Source organism: Dipodomys spectabilis, unplaced genomic scaffold (assembly GCF_019054845.1).
Source record: "Dipodomys spectabilis isolate Male_0828 unplaced genomic scaffold, ASM1905484v1 ptg000075l, whole genome shotgun sequence".
Lineage (NCBI taxonomy): Eukaryota > Metazoa > Chordata > Mammalia > Rodentia > Heteromyidae > Dipodomys > Dipodomys spectabilis.
In genome coordinates this window covers 10,719,048-10,738,235 of record NW_024870752.1, presented here as the reverse complement: position 1 = coordinate 10,738,235, position 19,188 = coordinate 10,719,048, and the positions used below count along the sequence as shown (strand labels likewise).

Here is a 19,188-nt window from a genome sequence, read left to right as displayed (position 1 = left end):
GCTGTGGCTCAAGTGGGTAGAGCACTAGCCTTGAGTGAAAAAACCAAGAAACAGCACCTAGACCCTGAGTTTCAGCCTCAATTCTCACACAACACACACACACACACACACACACACACACACACACACACACACGGGCACACACACACACACTTGGTGCTGAAGGCTGGGTTATTGATGGCATTGTCATGAGGAAAACCTCTGCATCTCTATTGTGTGCTTTTTGCATTTTAGCCCTTTTAATCTTCCAGCAGGTCTTCAGAGGTGGTACCCATTACCTCAAAGATCAGAATTGAGTTCTGGGGAGGTTAAGTTACTTGGCCAAGGTTGCACAGCTATCAAGTAGTAGCAGAGCCTTCTGTCCACACACAGGAAAATGAGAACAGGGCAGGAGTGGAGAGAATAAGTGGGGGCCCAGTTCTCAGGTCCAGGGGAGAGATAGCAGAGAAAACTATATTCAGGTAGAACCTGGAAAGATCTCATTTCTGATGGGCCGTGTCCTAAGACATAGCAGACTTCCCCAAATTCCTATGCTGGAATGGTAACCCTTAGTACATTAGGATGTGATTGTATTCAGAGATGAGTTTTTTTTTTTAATTCCAATTTATTATTGTTTTAGAGGTGATATGCAGCAGAGTTACCTTTACATACATCTAGAAATAAGTACATTTCCTTTCTCATAGGGTCATAGGTTCCCTTATTCTCTCCCATTCCCTTAGAGATGAGGTCTTTAAAGAGATAATGAGGAATAAACTAGGTCATTGGTTTGAACCCTGATCTTGTAAGACTTCCAGAAGAAAAAGAAATTGGACACAGAGGTGGTACAGAGACAAGGCGATGCAGAGAAAAGGCAGTGTGAAGACACAGGGAGAAGACAGCCATCTCTAAGCCAAGGGCAGAAGTGTTGCAGCTGCCTTGATCTGGAGGGAGTACATTTCTGTTTCTTTTCTTTTCTTTTTTTTTTTAATTGTGAAAATACTGTACAGAGGGTTACAATTACATGGGCAAGATAATGAGTACATTTCTTATTAAGCATTGTTGCCTCCTTCTTTGTTTCCCCTTACCATCCCCTCCCATCTCCTCCCCCCCCTCCCCTACATTTCTGTTTCTAGCCACAGAGACTGGTGTATTCTGTGGCAGGCTGATGTCACCCATGTGCCTTCCAGAGGCGTTGGCCAGACTTGGTGCCACTGGCTTCCTGAATCTGAGCTTCTTTGAATGGCACCAGCTTGACCTTATTAGATTGACCTCACCCAACATTCTGGCCTTTATAGATGTCCTTTATAGATCCTTCACTTTGTTCTAGTTTTTTGAGTTTTCCCTCATATTTGTGTATTGGGCTTAATTCCTAGAACTCTTCAGCTGTGGAGGCAATTCCCATCATGCTCGTGACAGGTTGATTTGGAGGAGGAGAGCATGGTTTGCCCTTGGTGTTCCCAGAATAATGACTGCTGTAGAAATCAGGTCACTGTGACAGCTGGGGTTTGCTCCCCATGGTAGGTGAGATGCATCTTTGACACAAGGTGGTTTGTGTAGCCCTTGTGAACTTCTTCTTTTATATCTCCAGTCAAAGTTCTCTGAACTGTTTTACCTGTGGGGAAAACAGCTATGACAACCTAGGGTGAGTCCTGAGGATATCCAGTATTCATAGTGGAGAAAAGTCATGGCTGCTCTGATGTTTTCTCCCGAAAACGCAAAATCTTCTTCCCGTACCTAAAATATAATGTACTTGTTTTCCTTATTTATTTATTTGTTTGTTTGTTTGTTTAATTTTGTCAGTTGTGGGGCTTGAACTGAGGGCCTGGGTATTGTCCTGAGCCTTTTTGTGCTCAAGGCTGGTGCTCTACCACTTGAGCCACAGTGCCACTTCTGGTTTTGGGGTGGTTAATTGGAGATAAGAGTTTCATGGGACTTTCCTGCCCAGGCTGGCTTTGAATCACGATCCTCAGATCTCAGCCTCCTGGGGTAGCTAGGATTACAGGCATAAGCCACTGGTGCCCGGCTGCTTAATTTTTTTTTTTTTTTTAATCTAAAGAGAAAATTAGTCTTTTTGAGGTAAGTCAGAACAAGAGCTATCTTTCCCCCTTTTTCCTTCCCTCCCAATCCTCCTTTTCCTCCCCTCTTTTTCTCTCCTTGGTTCTTTCCCTCTCCTTCTTCTCGAGATTTTGGCCATTTCTGCTAAGAGCTGCCCAGAAAGGAAGCTCTAGGCACTTGAAGGTAGTTTCAACAAAGCTGCCTAGGATCTATGGCTTGCCGCTCCTCCTTTCCTGTAAGAGGGAGGCACATTTTCTAAGAGGCACGGATCAGGAAGGATGAGGTGCAGCCGGAAGGGATCCCATGAAGCAGCCTGCTCAAGAACACAGGAGAAGGAATGAATGGCCTTTGATTTCTGGGAACAAACATTTTTTATAAAGGAGCACAAGTTTTGTGGCAGCTAGCACTGGAAGGATGGCATCAGGCTGTGGGGAATGTGGCCCAAGGCAGGCTTTGTGGGTGAGCCCTGACTGGAAACTTTTGATTCCTTGCCTCAAAGAGAGTTTGATGCTCAGAAGTCAGTGACAAGCGAGAGATCTTACAGTGGGGTCTCACAGAACAAGTCAGTGTCCTGTGTCTCCCCTGTGCTGAGTTTAGATCCAATTCCTAGCCAGAATTCCAAGGGAGGAGGAGGTGAACTTGACCATGAATGTTTAAGGACCTAGTGCCAAGTGGCACTGGTTGTATTCTTGTAATTCGAAGGAATTGGGCCAGAAACAGGCTATCCTGAGCCAGGCGCTAGTGACTCACGCTTGAAATCCTAGCCACTCAGGAGGATGACATCTAAGGATTCTGGTTTGAAGGCAGCCTCAGTCCAAGAGTCCAAGAGATTCATCTCCAGTTACGCAGCAAAAAGCTGGAAGTGGAGCTGTGGTTCAAATGCTAGAACACCGGCCTTGAATGAGAAAGCTACGGGATAGCACCCAGGTCTTGTGTTCAAGCTCTAGTATACAGACAGACAACAGACAGACACAGAATCCCCCTTCTCCACCCTGCTCAAAGACTTTTCAGTCTCAGTTCCTTGGTGCTCACTTCTCTAGGCCTCTTGTGTCCTGTTGCCCTTCTGTTCTTTCGTCTGCCTTCCCTGCCCGCCTAACTTCTTTAGTTATTTTTTTCTCTCAGCAAAGAAGCCCCATGGTCTAGTTCCATAAAGATCCATGTACAGTAAGGATATAGATATTTTCAATGATGGGATCACCTTCTCTTCCCAGACCAGAGGCCCTGGTCCCTCTCAGCTAATCCCAGCCATTCTGGATTGGGGGTGGCACACGAAGACTGTTCGGAACTGATTCCTACCTTTTAGAGACAACCTCTAGGACACGTGGCATGTTACTATAGCCACGAATAACATTTGAAGAGGTTTTGCATACTCTGCCTTCAGCTGAGGAAACTGAGGGGCAGAGAGCTTAAATCAGGCCCAAAGAAGCAGACTGAATAAGATGAGTTGAGTGGGCTGTCGGATTCCCATTGCCAGGTGTTGAAAGCCACAGGCAAAGCATCTCAGCAGGTGAAGGAAGGGGCCATGTTCCTGAGCGTGTTTGTGTGGGAGCCCAGTATGGGAAAGCTTGTGTTTTACTGTGTATAGAATCTGCTTTCCTGTCTTTATCTCCTTTGGAAAGCAGAACAGACATGATTTCCCTTTGCTAGGGTTGGAATCTGCTATCCATGTTCAGGCCAAGTATTTGTCTCTGAAGTTGCCTAGCATTTTGGTTAGGTAGAAGAAAAACACAGGTTGTTTCCTATCAGGCCATGGTCCCATGTGTTGTTCACGAATCCTTTTATTTCAGAAGGAAGCACTACCTCTCACACTGTGAATTACCATGGAATCAGAGTAATGGTAGAGTTGCTGATTCCCTGAGGTTGGAGTTGTGGTCAGTCTCTCCCCTCTCTTTTAAACAATCCTCCTTTCAGGCTGCACCAGGTGGCATGGGTGGACCTCAGTTACACCTTTTGTTCTTGCTAGTAGCAAGAACATTCAGTCTTAAATCTATCCCAGGTTGGATAATAATTTGATCACTAACCCAGCTGGAGCTAATCCTCTGTTAGAAGTACTTCCCCCCCCCCCCCCCCTTCTCTGTAGTACATGCATGGAACTAACTGTAAGTTAATTACCCAGAAACTAAGTAGGGTGACCTTTACCCAGAATAAACATTTTGAAAACCTGTTGATTACTTTCTCACATGAGGAGGTGGGCTCAGAAATGGCCTATAACCTTGGCCCTGCATATAAAGACAAAAACTGTGGCAGCTACAAAGAAAATACGCGGTCATTGCTATGCTCTGAGGTAAACCCTGCCTTGGCTCGGAGTGGATCGGACCCACCTGCTTTGATGCCTGGCCAAGCAGTGGGCATGTGAACTGGTCTGTCCTAGGCTTGATAGGAGCTGGTCCAGGATTGACCAGCACCTGGGACATCAACTCATGGTCAAGTTCATGTGTCCTGAGATGACAGTAAGTTTAGCCAGTGCAGATAGTTATAAATAAGCAGCTACATCCAGAGGTGTGAGACAGAGTGGTGACACTAGACAGAAATCCAAAGCTAGGGGACCTCATCAGATGCTCAGGATTCAATGACATCATGAGTGAGGGGGCAGGGCCTAGAAAGTCTCTGATTGTGGGGATTCCCCGTCCCTGCTCTTTGGCTAGGTTACACTGGTGGCTGGATTGTGTCCTGTTGAGGTGGGCTGGAAGAAGCAGCAGGACTGGGAGGTGCTTACCCGCTTTGGGGAGTACTGAGGTCACAGCAGCAGCGGATGTGGGTGCCTTGCCTTGAGGAAGGCTGAATGACCCCTGTCTGAGAAGCTGGGGCTTGGGTTGACTCTGCCTCACTGTGAGTGTCCCTGGGGTGGTACATAGCCTTGTGATCTTGGTCCGGCTCCAATCTGGGCTCTGATCTCTGTCAATTTGGGGTGCGGTTCGCCCTATGGTGTGGATGGATGAGCATGGGATCAAGTTTGCTGCTTTTCCACCTGATACTCTGCCCTCCCTTTCCTGAGGGCTCAGCATGGTTCAGGACTGATTTGGGAGTGCCCCAGGCCACACCCCTCTGCACGGGCTGTTCTCTTTGCTTGGAACACGCTGCCCTTGTTCTTGGCACTAGGGGAGCTCTGTCCCTCTTGCCCCATCTCAGGTAGCTTGTTGAATTTACTGTGGGACTGTCATTCTAAGCCTGTCTGTCCATCAATCAAAAGGACCTGTCTTTGGTTTAGAACCTAGACAAGTTCTCCTGACATGGTAGGTGCTGAAGAGTAAGTTCCAACAGATTCTTGTGATAATTCGAGCTTCTCTTTTCCTCCTTTTGTTACTAGTATGTGGTTGTACAAAGGGGTTACAAGTCCATAAATCAGATTATGAGTATGATAGCTCTTGGTCAATGTCACCCCTTCCTTTGCTCTTCTCCATTTCTCCCCTCTCATCCCTACCCTCAAGTTACATAGTTCACTTTTTACATAATGTACATTGAAAATAATGACTGCCTTTGCCCACCCTTCCTTTCTCCATTCCTGAGCCCTCTACTTTCTTGTGTTCATTTTGGTAAACGGTACCTTAATTGTTCAGAGGAGTTACTGCTTTGGATCCTTCCCCTAAGTATATCCACCCTTAGTCACTTTGCGTGGAAATGACTTGAGCCCTGTATATGTTATCAGGCCTAGTTGTATTTCAGATCTAGCTTGCACATATGAGGGAAAACGTGCACCATTTGTCTCTCTGAGCCTGGCTTATTTCACATAACATATTTTACTCTAGGCCTATCCATTTCCTGCGAATGACATAATATTATTTTTTCTAATATGTGTATGCAATGTATTTTCTTGATCTACCCATTCATTGTAGGGCAGGTAGGTTGTTTCTATAACTTGGCTATGGTGAATAGTGTAACAGTGAACATGGGTGTGCAAATATCTTTACTGCATCCTGACTTGTGGGTAGATAGCCAAGAGTAGTATGGATCACAGAATAGTTCTAAATGTTTAGTTTTTTTTAGGAATCCCAAAACTGCCTTCCAGAGTGGTTGCACTAGTTTACATTCTCACCAACACTGTAATAGGGTTTCTTCTTTTCCTATATCCCTACCAGTATTTGTTATTGTTCAAATTCTCAATGCTGGACAATCTTACTGGGTGAGATTGATTGTAACTTTTTTTTTTTTTTTTTTTCCTATTCTGGTCCTGGGGCTTGAACTCAAGGCCAAGGCGTTGTCTCTGAGCTCTTTTGCTCAAGGCCTAGTGCTTTACTAGTTGAGCCAGAGACCCACTTCTGTCTTTTTGGTGGTTAGAGATAAAAGATGTTACTACCCTGGCTAGCTTGAACTGTGATCTTTAGATCTCAGCCTCTTAAGTAGCTAGGATTATAGGAGTGGGTTTAGCCTAGCTTCTTCATAGTCTTTTTGAAACTCCCACTGAAGAAAGTTAGTTTGTGGTTGCATCCTTGTTTGCTAATGAAGTTGTTATCCATTTGCTAGGTTGTTGGGGGCTGAGGATGAAGGCAGAAGATTCCTTTGGACTCTAGCCTCTGTTTATTTGTGAATGCCTGGAGTCCTGTGTTGTGGGGCTTGAACTCTGGGCCTGAGTGCTGTCCCTCAGCTCTTCAGCTCAAGGCTAGCGCTCTACCACTTGAGCTATAGCACTACTTCCGGTTTTCTGGTGGTTTATTGGAGATAAGAGTTTCACAGACTTTCCTGCCCGGGCTGGCTTTGAACCATGATCCTCAGATCTCAGCCTCCTCCTAAGTAGCTAGGATTACAGGTGTGCGCCACTGGCGCCCAGCCTGTGTAGCTTTTCATGTCTAGTTATATTTTAGTTTTAACTTCCACATATGAGAAAAAACATGTGACATTTGTCTCTCTGAGCTTGACTTACTTCACTTTGCATGATTTGTTCCAGATCCCTCCATTTCCCTGTAAATGACATAATCTTATTCATTCTAATGGATGAGTACAATCTCATTGTGTATGTGTACCATATTTTATTGATTTACTCATCTGTTGTAGGGCATCTAGTCTGTTTCCGTAACTTGGCTACTGTGCATAGTGCAGCACTGAACAATGTCTTTACCGTATCCTGACTTGTGATGTTCTGGGTAGATGCTCAGTAGTGGTATTGCTGATCCTAGGGAAGTTCTATGTTTAGTTTTTTGAGGAATTTCCAGACCATCACCCAGAGTGGTGGTACTAGTTTACATTCCCACCAACAGTGCAGTTGGATTCCTTTTTCCTTACATCCATGCCAACATTTGTTCTTCAACTTCTTGATGTTGTTCAATGGAACTGGGGTGAGATGGAATCTCATTTACTTTATGGCCAGGGATGTTGAACATTTCCTAATGTGTCTTTTTGCCATTCTTATTTTTTCTAAGACGTTTCTTTTAAAGCTCCTTTTGCCCATTGATTGATTGGTTTATTAGTTTTGGGTGTAGGTATTGCTTCTGGTATATTTTGGCTATTACGCTTTTTTGGATGGATTGCTTCTGAAGGTCTTCTCCCAGTAGAAACTGTAAGAGCCCAAAAATCCAAACTGTGAGACCCCGAAAGGACTGGGAGTTTGGAATGTCTTCTCCCAGTACGCTCTCAGAATGCTGAGTGTTTTCCTGGAAAGGTCAATCAGTTCTGACTATATGGGAACTCAGATACCACCCTAAACTGTCTGGGTCAGCTTAGGTTTATGCAAATGGAAGCCTGTTTACTCTTTAGCTCTCCTTCCTAGAATAAGAAGGCCACCTACCACTTGTATACGAAATATTGTCACATGTTGAAGTTTGTACCATATTACTTCCTTGCACAAGACCTACAAAAACCTTGGTTAATGGAACCTTGGGATTTGTTGCTGGCAGAAGGCTACAGGTCCCCCAAACCACAGTTCCTTGGTCCGGTCCCTGTTAACTGTGTTGCTCCTGGTGGTTGCAAATTAAGGAGTCCATGGCAGGTTGCAACTGAGAAACAGGCAAGTTTGATGGAGGAGCAAGGGGCACAAAGGTCTGCTGGAGGGAACTGTGAAGCTTGGCCGGGCTGGAGCGGGATTGACGGACTACATGGATGTGGGAAGGCCCTCCGGCACCTTGTCTGACAGAACCAGCTGTGTTCTTCCACCTTTGTAGCCTTGGTGGTAACCTGAAACATTTTCCAGTGTGAATTGGAGGAGACACCCAGGTTCTTCTGAAGGCTGGGCCCAGAGATTTGCCATGGTCTTCACATTTCCTCCAAAGTAAGCCTTTGCACAGAACTTGTAGGAGGCTTTTCAAAGGATGTTTTTGTTCTTTCTGAATATGCAGCTCTTCAAACTGAGGCTTGGTATGTTCCTAATTGACCTAATGCTTTAAAGAATGAACTGGTTAAGCTGGAATTTTCCTAAAATCTGTGCCATTGACATAGTACTGCCCAGTTCAAAAAGTGTATGACTTGTAATTAGCTTTCCTCCCTTAACTCCAAATAATAAGCAAATAATAGTACAGTTAAATGAATGTTACTCTGTGTATGTGTGTGTGTATGTGTGTGCGTGCATGCACACACATACACCAGTATTCAGGATTGAATTCTGGACCTTGCATTCTTGGCTTCTTTGCTGATTGGTGCTCTACCATTTGAGCCACTCTTTTCCTTTCAGTTTTTGTTGCTTCATTGGAGATAATGATGGGGAAAAAGCCAAGGTCATTGGTCTTATTGACCTTGCTATATAGTTGTGCTTTTTCCAGGGACCTATTCTCAGTCACTCCTGGAATCTTATTTGTCTTCTCCCCAACCAGGCTTCCAGAACTGGCAGGAATGCTTCTGGCATTCCTGGGGTTGGGGGTGGGGGGGGGAGGATGCTTCCCCACTTAGGCCTTGCCCCCCTCCCCATCCCATGTGCTCTTCCAGGAAGCATTTTTTCTTGTGCTTTGCAATAATTTTTCTCTTCTGTTTAAATTTTTCATGGTTCCTGGCTTTATCTCTATACTGCCCCAGAGAGCAAGAACGCACACAGTATGCATCAATGAGTCTCATGAATTTTTTTTTGCCTGGGTTGGCTTTAAACCTCCATCCTCATGTCTTAGCCTCTCAAGTAGCTGACAGGCTTGAGCCACTAACACCTGGCAGATGTGACACATCTTTGAGGACAGCTATTGTCACATGGTTCAATATGATACCCTGAACCTGTATTTTTGAGGTGCTGTTCTTAATGCTCTTCAGAGCATTGCCGTTGAAGTTTATTCTGGATCCGGAGCGATTGCCAAGAGCTCTGTACAGTGTCTAGGAAAGTGATGGTATGGAGACCCACAGGGGAGCTGGCTAATTTATGTGGTACATCGCTTCCGTGTTCTAAGCCGATGTGGGGATGGGAGTTTTGGGTCACACCTTCAGTTCTATCCCAGAGCTTGGAAGGCTTCCTGTGTTTTGTTTGTGGAGCTTAAGCAATCTCAGTTATTAGCTCATGGGTAAGTACCAGAAGTGCAATTCAGATTGGTGCTTATTTATTTAACCCTTGGCCTTTCTCCTTAGGCTTAGATAGGTGGTGACATGAGAGTTCAGTGGAAACCTAGGCTCAATTCTCTGAGTAGCTGCTTTGTTTACTTGCAGTGAAGTCTTGACATCGCAAACAAATGCCCTTCCTCTTCAAGTTTTATACCATTGGCCCAAAACGATAATTTTGCATTGTAGGGTAGCCTAGTTTGGGGCTGGAATTTTTGTATCAGAGTGTTCCTGTAGGGCCTTAAACATTAATAATTAATAGGGAAGTCTTAGTCTTGTGTGTGTGGTGGTGTTGAGCATTGTAGTTCAGTAGTTCAAGACCCTGGGTTCTGCTATCACCAAATGCACACAAAGGAACAGAGAAGTCTGTTCTTGAGTAGCCACAAATGGAGACTGAGGGAGAGGGCCAGCAAGGCAAAGCCAGGTGCTACCGACGGGGTAGGGGTGCCATGCGGGGCCACACAGGAGGAGGCAGGAAACAGAGGGGCTGGAGTGACCCCAGAGCCTAGGGGAAGGCAGGTCAGGCAAGTGACAGTTTAGATTGGATGTCTGTGTTGTTCTGGTAGATTCTCAGCTATCCTAGTTGCTTGACATCTGGCTCTGGGATGATTCAGGCAGTGGGGACAGGCCAGGAGGGGATCTCATCCTGCCATGATTGTGTGATATCAAAGCCAGTTTCCATCCAGTCTCAGCTATTTCAAAGCTTTGGCCAGCTCCATTTGGGTAGGCCCCCCTCTTCCCACCCACCACCCCTTCCCCCCCCCACACCAAAAAAGGATTTGAAAATTAAAAAGAAATACATAAGCAACACAAAAGTCTGATGTCCAGAGGGCAGTTGGAAGGCCCAGGCAGAAGGCCTTCTGCTCGGGCAGAAATGAAGAACCTTGGGATAAACCTGGAGACAGGAGGAAGAGGCGGGATATCCACGATGCTCTTAGCACAAGCTCCCTGCATGCAGCAAAGAAGGCATTCTGCCTGGAGGTCATATGGCCTTGCACCTGAAGTTGTAACTTGAAGGGAAAGGACCAGGAAAGAAAAGGAACCAGGACTTGGTTCAGTGTTTTATCCTGATTCAAGAAGCTAACAGCTATGGATGGGAACCTGGACAAGATGGCCCCGCAACCTGAAGTTCACTCCTTTATTACAGGACACCCTACACAATCAAAGCCGAAAGAGATGAAAAATTCCCCAAATGAATTGTAACATGAGTGCTGACCGTTTGGAAACTTTGGTTTGAAAGTTTCAGGGAGGGATTCCAAAAAAGTAGGGAACTTGCTGGGCATAAGTTATTTTTTGAATTTGGAGAAAAATCAGTGGCCATAGATAACAAACTAGAATTGTTTTATTTGTATGTGTATGAAGGTACTGGTGGTGCTTCAACTCATATCCTGTATTTTAGCTTTTTTTGCTCGAGGCTGTCACTTGAGTCCTAGCTCCACTTCTAGCTACTTGCTGCTTTAATGTAGATAAGAGTCTCATGGACTTTCCTGTCTTAACTGGCTTCAAACTATGGTTTTTAGATCTCAGCCTCCTGAGTAGCTAGGATCACAGGTGTGAATCATTGGTGCTTGGCTAAATGACCTCTTCTGCATGCCTTTGAGTGTATTTACTAATGTAGATTTCTCATGAATTTAGCTGGTCTTCTCTTGAAAGTAGTGGACAAAGGCTTATGAAAAATCTTTTTGGATGGGTAGGAACTTCCTAGACTGAGCTCAGCCTGTGTTTTAGGCTGTTCACAAAGGATAATTGGAAGCCATGCGAACTCTGTTTCCTTCTTGCTGTTGCGTGTGATGTGATGTCACATGGTCCACTGTTTCTATTAGGACTGATGTCTATTGTGTCAACAGAAAAGGAACATAGAGAAGGTTGAATTGGAACCAAGAAGGTTCCAAAGCAAGCCAGAGTTTTCAAATGTCCAGGAGGAATACTGCAAGTTCTTATGTACTTGTGATAATTTTGGACAAATAGGATGGCATTCATAAACACCTAGGATGTTTATGAATGCTAGGATGTTGTTAGTGGAGGCGATGCAAATATTTGCTGAGGTTTTATAGATGTCATCTGTGAGTCACCACTGTGGCCTCAGAGAATAAACAGCTTGTCTGTGGGTTCTGCATAGGACTTGCCTGGCTAGTGGGGACGGAACGAACTTCAAAGGCTGACACAACAAGGACCCTCTCGGCTCCTGCTTCCTCAGCCAGTGTTTGCAATCTTACTCTGTGACTGCCTTTGGATATCTCTCCTGTTTGTGTACAAGTCCGTGTCTGACTCAGGGAACCAGCTCCAGTATCCATAGAAGTCAGCCAACTCCTATCCCATTGCACACGAGTGTAATCTGTCTGCAGCTGTCTCTGGCCTCATTGGCTTGTTGCATTTTGAGACTAGAGTTAATCATAGACCCAAGTTTATTATGGATCAAGAGAGAAAGACCAGCTGTTTTATTCCAGTAGAGTCTTTTTCTGTTGGATTTTCCACTGTTTACCATTTGAGCACCATCTCTGAGGCAGCAGAAATAGAGAAACTTTTCAGTAGTGGCTCTGTTAGAGCCTTGCTATTCAACGTGATGTACAGATGAGCAGCAAGGCCATGGCCTGGAACTTGAATCTGTATGTCACTGAATTGTATAGTAACTGTACATTGCTTCCTCTTCAAAGCTGGGCCTTGAGGATACACACACTAAGGGTCTGGGTATTGTGCATGTGTGTTGAACTCTGATTATTTTTTCTGTCTCCTGTGAGATGTATATTCAGGCTCAGAGCTCTTTCTTGTTAGCTTGGGTCTCTTTTCATGCCACAGTACTTCATGGTATAAGTCATTTGTTTTTTGGCTTTCTTGTTTTATTTTTGCCTTTTTTTTTTTTTACTTTGAATTTACGTCCGTGATTTGGGTTCTAGGTTTTGAGTTACTAGAGTAGGATGAATTTTGGGTTCTGACTTCTGGTTCACCTAGTTTGTCTTGATGGCATGCTGGTAGAGAGTTTCAGAATTATAATCCAACAAAAGGAGGTAAGATTTATGTTGTTGGATGGAAGGAAGATAGAGAGGTTTGCTCGAAAGAAGGAACGTGGGTAGTTGTGCTTTCTTGGTGATTCTTTCAAATCTGCTTCTTGACTTTAAAAACCTTTCATTATCTCTGCTGATTTCATCCTGAAAGAAGACGAAGGCTTAGAATACAAAACCTCTGGTTATCCTGTTAAACCTTCTGCTGGGCCTCCTGTAGTCTTGGACTAATATATCCTGTGGTGAGGCCCTTTGTTTCAGGACAACCTACCCATTCTTCCCACCTTCTTTTCTTGGTAAGTTCCAGATTATTCTAGATTTTTCTCAGGTGTTGTCACTTTCTAGAATCCCTGGTTGACTTCATTTCTTCACTCTACAAATGGTCTAAGAGGCAATCTTAACTGCTTTCGCTGGGTCCTGTGAGTCTGCCAACCTTGTGCCCTTTGATCTGCCCTTTGTTCCCTCTCACAATCAAGCTTCCAATCCCCTTGTTTCCAGAAGGAAAGAGAAGATTCAGATGAGAATCTTGTGTGAAAGGCAAACTGGCCCTCCAATAAACAAAGTCTTGTTATCTTAAAGCAACAGCCGAAAATTCAGGAGACCACTTTGTTCCTTTTCTGTTCTGGTAATTAAGTGATAACAGCATCTCCAGAAATTCTGTAGGGACAAAGACAGAGCTAATGGTCAACCAGGCCATACCTGTGACTTGGGACTGTTTTAACCCTATATACTGTTCCCCCAGCCCCTGCCTCTAATTCTCCCTGTTTAACCTGAAGCTAATGTCTGTAGCTCTGAAGATGACTGAAGATGTACTGAAGTGCTGTCTTCCCACGGGTGCCATGTAATAAATCTCCTCTCTCTACCATGTCTCCTTATTTGACATATGTGGTCAAGTAGCTGGACCTAACTTGGGATTTATGGACATTTGGCCTGGGGTCTAAAAGCCTATCATATGTACACAAAACATTGTATGTATCCATTCACCCATCATATGTACATAAAACATTCATTCACCTTCTCAGATGCTTGGTTTATGCCTCCATTTTAGCTTTTGTGAAGAGACTTGCTGTGAACCTGGGTGTACAATAACTGGATTTTTTTGTTTGTTTGATTGTTTTTTAACAAAAAAAATGTAGAAAATGTTAGAGTGGAGTAGGGATCTGTGGACACGGCCCACAGGCCTTCTTCTGGGGGTTGAGAGTGTGGATTTTATAGGAAATCGCCTTCATTCTTGTATTTTTTTCTAGTTAGAAATCATACATTTGTGACACAGCACCCAGTGCATTTGCTGCTAGGATTTCCTCTGGGGACTGTCAGTAGCACAAATGTAAGAGTTTGTGCTGGAGACTTCTGTTAGTGTCACAGAAATGCTGTGAATGTCACAAAAATACTGTGAATCCCGTGAATGTCACAAAAATACTGTGAATCCCATGAAGAGGTTTACTGCAGAGTCAGAGAGGGTTCTGGGAAGGAACTGGTACTTGAAGTAGGGATGGAGTCAGATGAAGAAGGAAGTGGTAATGGAACTTAAGTTCATTGCTGGTGGGAAGACAGTTTAGTGGCTTCTCATAAAACTGTGTTCTGTCACATGACTGAGCACGTTCCTTGACATTTGCCCAGATGAGTTTAAAACTAACATTCACTCACCTGGACATGGGGACACACACTTATAATCCCAACTCTTAGTGGCTGATAGACAGGAGGCTCATGAACAAGGTCAAACTATATCACGTAGTGAATTCCTGGCCAGCCTTAGCTACATGGCAAAACTCTTGTCTCAAAATCCACCAAAGCAGACCAGCTCCCAAACCTTAATACAAAACACTACGTACAATGTTGATAGCAATAACCAAGGTGCTGTTTAGCTGACGAATGAATAAGCAAACTGTGGTATGTCTAGACAATACACTAGTAGCTAGTAATAAAAAAAAAGAATTAAATCAAGCCAAAAGACTAGAGGGGAATGTTAAGGCAGAGAAGCCATTTTAAGGCTATAAATCTGTGGAAAAAGAGGTACAATGACAGTAAGAAGATGAGGGCTAGAGGAGGAGGCGAGAGAGACAGAGAGAGAGAGAGAGAGAGAGAGAGAGAGAGAGAGAGAGAGAGAGAGAGAGAGGCATAGGCTGAACACAGAGGATGTTAGAACAGTGAGGACAACTGTGATATTGTACATTTATGAAAACATATAGCATGTGTACCACAAAGAGCAAATCCTCACGTGTTTGTGGACTTACAGTGTAGGTTCATCTGAGTCATAACGAAGGGGTCACCCAGGCCTCAAGGGTAGCGGGGAAGCTGTGCAGGACACACCTGCTCCATTCTGTTGTGAATCTAAAACTGCTCTAAAAAATTCTTAGGTGTATTAAAGTTAAATAAAGAAACCAAAGGGTGGAGGCCTGCTGGGTTGATGGTAGGTCAAGGTGTGTTTAAGGGTTCTTGCTGTAATTGATGGGGAAGAGGGGAGCAGCATAAGGGTATGCCGTGTGTGCAGGGGCTCAAATCGATCTTGACAGGGGCCGGTTTAGAAGCCACGTAAGATGGCATGTCTCCTCAGTTGATAAAAGTGCACAAATGTTTGTGTCCCATGGACGGATAAACTTTAAGGACGGATAAGCTTGCTTGTAACTAAACAAATGTGAATTACATGTCCACATGCCATGATTCAGCTTCCAGAACATTTGTTTAACCCAAGTAAATTATATTCTTTTCTGTGCTTCTAGGTGTACACAGCCAAAGGAGTGGCATGAAGTGCTTACTTCATTAAGTAGTTTTCTTCATCCTTTCCCATGGGGCTCGGGGCTGGAGCTTGGAAGCAAGAGCTGTGTCATCCCTTGGGGGGAATGAGGTTGAATCATTTGGAAGAAAGCATCTGGTTGGAAGAGTCACAAATAGTCAGAGAGTCACGGTTAGCAGGACATCCCCAGGGACACAGGACGCTCAGTGACAATTTAGTCCTGCACTTAGTAGATCTAACTAGTGAGACTAGGGTGTTACTCCAGTTAAGAGAACCTCTGCTTGAAACGTGGAAGGATAGGCACTCTTTTCTATGTTATAACTGATTTGGGAAGCAAAAGCCCGATCTTCCCTGCGATTCCTCTTTTTGTTCTGTCAAGTGGATTTTCTTTTCCTTTTTTTAGGTGAAGTAGATTAGGGGCTTATCTGTTCATGATAGTTGTAGATTCTTGGGGTGAGTTGTATGCAGTATGGAGAAGGTTATGGGAAGATGTGCTAATAAAGGGCTGTGAAGATGTGAACAAAATGGATTAGGGAACGAGGGAGATGAGGAGCCAGGATAAACCAGGGAAGGCCCTGAAGCTCTAGGGTAGAGCTTCTCAGCTGGACCCTTTTCTGGCTCTCTTTGCTTTATGGACATGTTCTCCATCACATGCTCCAACCATGCCCCCAAAGCCCCAAAGCAATGGAGAGAACCAGCCATTGAATGAAATCTCTAAATAACCTGGGAAGACCCCTCAACAGGAACAATGTTTACGTTGAATTCCTGGCGCCAGAACTGTGTCTTTCAAATAGAAAAAGTTCACAGAAGTTACCATTCAGGCCACAGTCTAGTTCATGTCCTTTCTGTATCAGCTATCTCTCTGTCTTTTGTTATGGTTGGTCATGGGGCTTGAACTCAGGGCTGGGGCACTGTCTCTGAGCTTTGTCACTCAAGGCTAGTGCTCTACCACTTTGAGCCACAGCTCCATGTCTGGTTTTTCTGGTGGCTAATTGGAGATAAGAGTCACATGGACTTTCCTGCCTAAACTGGACTGGCTTTGAACCATGAACTTCAGTTCTCAGCCTCCTGAGTTGCTAGGATTACAGGTGTGAGCCACAGATCCCTGGCTCTCGCTGGCTTTTTGACGTGGGGAAACTTGTTCTGCATTAGAGGATGGGCATCCAAAGTGTCCCCACCCTGTCTGCTGTAAAAACTCGTATCTAAGCTTGTAGCTTTGGGAACCTGAGCACAGACGTGTTTTCCCATTGCCCTCAAGGACACAGTGTTCCCAGGGGTAGGCTCAGTAATTCGAGAGCAGAGAAAGTCTGTTCTTTCATGTATTTATTCCCAGAGAAGGGAAAAGGGTCTTGTTTTATTTCATGGCATCTTATTGTAATGTCTTGTGAGGTTTATTAGGCTTGGCTTTTGAGAGCAATATAAAAAGGTGAACTTCTGCATTAAAGAAAGAGAATACCTTTGATTCAAGAAATATCAAGTAATGAAATAATATTTTGGTTCCATCTCAGCCAGTAGTTCCAAATCAGGAAGAAGGAGAAAAAGAGAAATTGGGATGGGCACAGAGGAGCAGAGATCAGTAAAGAGAAAGGAGGGCTATTTATCAGCCCAAACCTATGCTAGTTTTTAGTTCCTTCTCTCCTTGTATGTTTGTTAGCTACGGCTGTTACCCAGAATACTGGACTCTAGGTCTGGCATTCTTCCTTTTATACACTGAGGAAACACCAGTCAGAACTTCTCACATTCTTGAAAAACTAAGAAAATAAAACAAAGCACCAGTAACAAATCAGCAAAACATCCAAACTCCTAAGAAGCTGTTGGAATGTTTATGTCTTTTCTCCTACTTGGAGAGAGACTGTAAGATCCTCTCCTTTGGGTATCTCTCTCCTTGCTATCTCTTGAGCTCATAGCTTTGTGTGTTTGAAAGTGAGCTAGATTGTGTTACATTCTCCTTATTTCTATTGAATTGCAACTAGATTTTTAGACCCCCAGGCCTCAAATCTAGGAGTCTCAAGTTAGTCACTTTATCCCCATTTGCCAAATAAAGAGACAAGGCGAAGTACAGGGAAAAGAGATTTATTACATGGTAGCCAGGGGAAGCAATACGTCTTCAGCCATTCTCAGGGGCACAGACCCTGGCCTCAGGTTAAATATAGGTAGAACTGGGGACAGGTGTGAAAAAGATAATACATAGTTAAAGCAGTTACAGGTTACAGCTGTGAGACCTGGATGACCTTCAGCTCAGTCTTTGTCCGTGGAGTTGTTTCAGAGACATCGCTCTCATTTTGTTACTGGAACATAATAGGAACATGGTGGTCTCCTGAGTTTTGGGCTGTTTTCTTTAAGATGATAAGAAGATACCAGGTCTTTTTGGACTAACCTCTGCTGCTGAGTTCTAAGGGTTGTGGAAAGAGAGGGAAGGAAGAGACCTGGAGAAGGCTACCAGAGTCTTCTGGGACCACAAGGTTAGCTTGGATGCTTCTGCAATGTCTCTCTAATCCTGGGGAGCTGTGGAAGTTTGCTGTGCCTTTAGAAAGTCCTCAGAGCCTCTGAGTTCTGAGGTAGATTTGATGGACGCTAACCCCCTATCTTGCTCCTTGTTATCCCTGAATGCTCACCATAACTATAGCAGCTTCTCTCCTTCCCCAGCTGTCGATTCCCCAAAGGAAGGGCTTCGCAGAGGACCCAGGCCCCCTGTCATACATGTCCCCTAAAGTGACAAAAGTCTGAATCCTAATGCTGGAGGATTTTCAGCACAGATGAGTTCAAACAGTATGTAGAGGGAGTTTTGGGGGTCATTATCATCCATGCCAAGCCTGGTGCTAAGGGCTTGACTTTAGAATAACTGTAAAAGATCCATTGAGTTTTGAAATCTGTTTGGTGGTTAGTCTCACAGTCTAACAGGGTGGGGGGCTGGGGTTGGCAGAGGAATCTAGAGGTATTTAATGATGAACAAAAGGTCATGAAGTTGCCCAGTTTGTATAAGTAGAGGGGGTGCAATGATAGAAGCCTGGGATTAGAATCTTGGCTTCTAGTTCCAGGATCTGAGATCCTTGGAAGATCCAAGCTCCTAGGGTTTCCTGAGCCCAAAGCTCTGTTTTTGTGATTGTGTTTCTAACAATTTGTATATTCATGGACACAATAAACATTCCTGGAGCCCTTCCTGTTCCATCTTTAGTCCATCCTAAGGGATTAAATAATGAGACAAACACCACCTCTGTCCTAATGGATTATTGTGTGATCTCAGAAACATCTTCCCCCTGCAAAAATCAGGCTTACTTCTGAACATTATTATTTAAATGATACTTGATGGATAATGATCAATTTTTTAAATAAAACTGAATCATAAAGTATTTGAATAAGTTTTTTTTCCTGCAGTTATTTTCTCCTTTCATAATTAATAAGTGTCTTATAGGAAGACAATTGGAGGCTATATATATTTATCTCATTTCAGTTATGACTTGCATCTTCTGGTTCAGCTTCCATTGGGAATTTGTGTGTGTGTATGTGTGTGTGTGTGTGTGTGTGTGTGTCTGTGTGTGTCTCCTGGGACTTAAACTTAAGGCCTGAGTGCTGTCTATGAGCTTTTGTGTTCAAGGTTAGTGCTCTATCACTTGAGCCACAGCTCCACTTCCAGCTTTTTGATGATTAATTGGAAATGAGAATCTCATAGATTTAACTGCTGGAGCTAGCTTTGAACTTCAGTCCTCAGAGCTCAGCCTCCTGTGTAGCTAGGATTGTAGGTGTAAGCCACCAGTGTCTGGCTACCAGTGGGAATTTTCTAGTTTCATTATTCCTTCTGTATAAGAGTTTTCCTTTTCTTTTCCATTATTTTGTAATAAGGAGTCATAGATTCTTTTGTCATTCCTGGTTATGAGTCATGGCTATCATTATGTATTTGAATGTTCATACTGCTCTAGTGGGACCCTTTGGGCTGGCTTCTCTCTTTGGGATCCAGTTTCATGATTGAATAATTTAGGGTTC

At 44.1% G+C, this 19,188-nt stretch overlaps 1 protein-coding gene across 1 annotated transcript in view; it reads left to right on the top strand.

The window, feature by feature from the left end:
- The window catches only part of Abcc4 (ATP binding cassette subfamily C member 4), a 216,677-nt gene that overhangs the window by 15,258 nt on the left and 182,231 nt on the right, over positions 1 to 19,188 (top strand). The gene's annotated exons all lie outside the window — the stretch shown is intronic.